Source organism: Penaeus japonicus, unplaced genomic scaffold, assembly GCF_977035675.1.
Source record: "Penaeus japonicus unplaced genomic scaffold, GWHDUDI00000001_assembly GWHDUDI00000021, whole genome shotgun sequence".
NCBI classification, from domain to species: domain Eukaryota; kingdom Metazoa; phylum Arthropoda; class Malacostraca; order Decapoda; family Penaeidae; genus Penaeus; species Penaeus japonicus.
Window position 1 is genome coordinate 25,569,677 of NW_028234423.1, and position 2,186 is coordinate 25,571,862.

Sequence of the window (2,186 nt, forward strand, 5' to 3'; positions counted from 1 at the left end):
TTATAATCCGTATCGTTACTAGTATAATTATCATCATTATCAATATTACTTTTATCATTATAGTCACTGTAGTGACATATAACTCCATCTGAAGGCAGAGATATCGCTTATGAATTTCTTTGGGTGTAGCAAGTAACAAACGACGTTCACCAGGAGCCTAATGAACATTACGTCACTAGGTTTCACGCTTGGCACGGACTCTTCACTCGCGCTCTTTCCTGGTTGGGGATCACACGCAACGTCCTCGGCTGGGCTGAAGCAGCAGCCCTTGCGGGGCTCAGATCTCTCGCGAGCCGGAGCGGCTTGGCAGGCTGAATTTGGCGGGGGTGAAGCCGAGAGCAGCTTGAGGAAGGCAACGTCCCAGTGATCTTTCTGCCATCTTGTCATCGCAGCCAGCCTGGTAAGGTAGCCGCGAAGGTCCTCCTCGAGAGACCCGAGGCGTATCCGATGTTGCTGGAGTAGTCGAAGGCCTTTCCTAATGGCAGCCTCGTTCGTGTCGAGCCACGTCACCAGCCTCTATCTCCCGGTTGTCTGGGAGCGCTATTGACGCTAGTGTCTCCTTGCGAGAATCCCCTCTCGTCCTCCTAACACAGGTCCTGCTCGGGTGTTCCCGGGGGAGACGCGGCATAAGCAGGGGTTTCCTAGTGATCGTCCTGCAGCGGGCACTGAAACTTCTAGTGCCCGAGGGTCACCTGAGGGTCTGCGATCGAAGGCATGGCCTACGCGGGGGCATCGCCTGTGGCAGCAGCAGCAGGTGAGGAATGGCGGCTTGCTCCCCGCCGGGGACGAGGGACCGCGAGGGCATTCACCCATACCTGCAGCGGTATTGAGACATGTTGAATGCTGGCGATTACTTGCCACAAGGAGTTAAACTGGCCCTCCAGTTACACCCTGCAGTCGCTGTGACTGGCTGGGTGCCATGTCGGCTAAATGGGCCAATGTGCTCTGAAAGTGCGCGATAGCAAGAGAACCTCTGGGTCGCCAAAGCCGTCTGAAACTGTGTGACGGGAATGTCCTCATTTTACATCGTGTTTCGCATCATGGCGCTGGCGAGCAAGCACGCGCGGGTCACGCGGGCGAGGGGAGTCGGGGCTTTTGGCGGGAGAGTCACGTGTCGCTGCTCTCCTGCTGGCACTGACCGCGCGACCCGCTCGTCCAGGCGGGAAAGGCAGAGGCACAGCTCGCGGGGCTATTTCGTTGACACACGAGGCCTGCGCTGGCCTATGCAACTTTCGCCATTTCGTGATTTGCCAAACGCGGCCTGAGTGGAAACATTGTGGAGGTGTTTGGATTTCGCAATGCAAATATTGTGCTTTGGATGTCTGGGGACTACGAACCGCATGCGGGGATCTTCAGTTCTCCCGCTATCATCATTATTGTTGTTGTCATTATTAATATTATCATTAAGATTTTCGTTACTATTATTATTATCAGCATTATAATTGTTGTCGTTATTATCATCATTAATGATATTATCATTTTTGCTTTTATCCATTGTTATGATTATTAATTTTATTATTGTTATCATTATCAAGGTTTTTATCATTTCTTTATTTTTGTTAATAGCATTGTCATCTTCACAACTATCATTATCAATACCATCATTATTGTTATTATCACTATTATTTTTATTAGTGTTACAATAATGATAATAATGATAAAGATTATATTGATAATGATGATAATAAGCCTATTAGTGATGATATAAATAGCAATGGTGATGATGATGATGATGATAATGGTAATAATAATGATAATGATAATGATGATGATAATTATGATAATAATAACGATAAGAACAATGATAACGATAATAATGTTAATGTTGATGCTGATGTTGTTATCAATGAAAATAATGAGAATGATAATAATGATAATGTTACTCCTACTAATGATAAGGATGATGACACCAATGATCATGATGACAATAGTAATAATGATAATGACAATAATGGTAATAATAATGATAATGATAATGAAAATAATATTAATGTTATTTATAATGGGAAAATAATAATGATGATAGTGATGGTAATGATAATAATAATAATATTAATAAAGATCATAACGAAAATAATGATAATGATAAGAAAAATTATAATCATGATCATCATTATGACAATAATTGTTATCATCATTATCATCATCACCACCAATATAATTTTTATCTTTACATTACTATTATG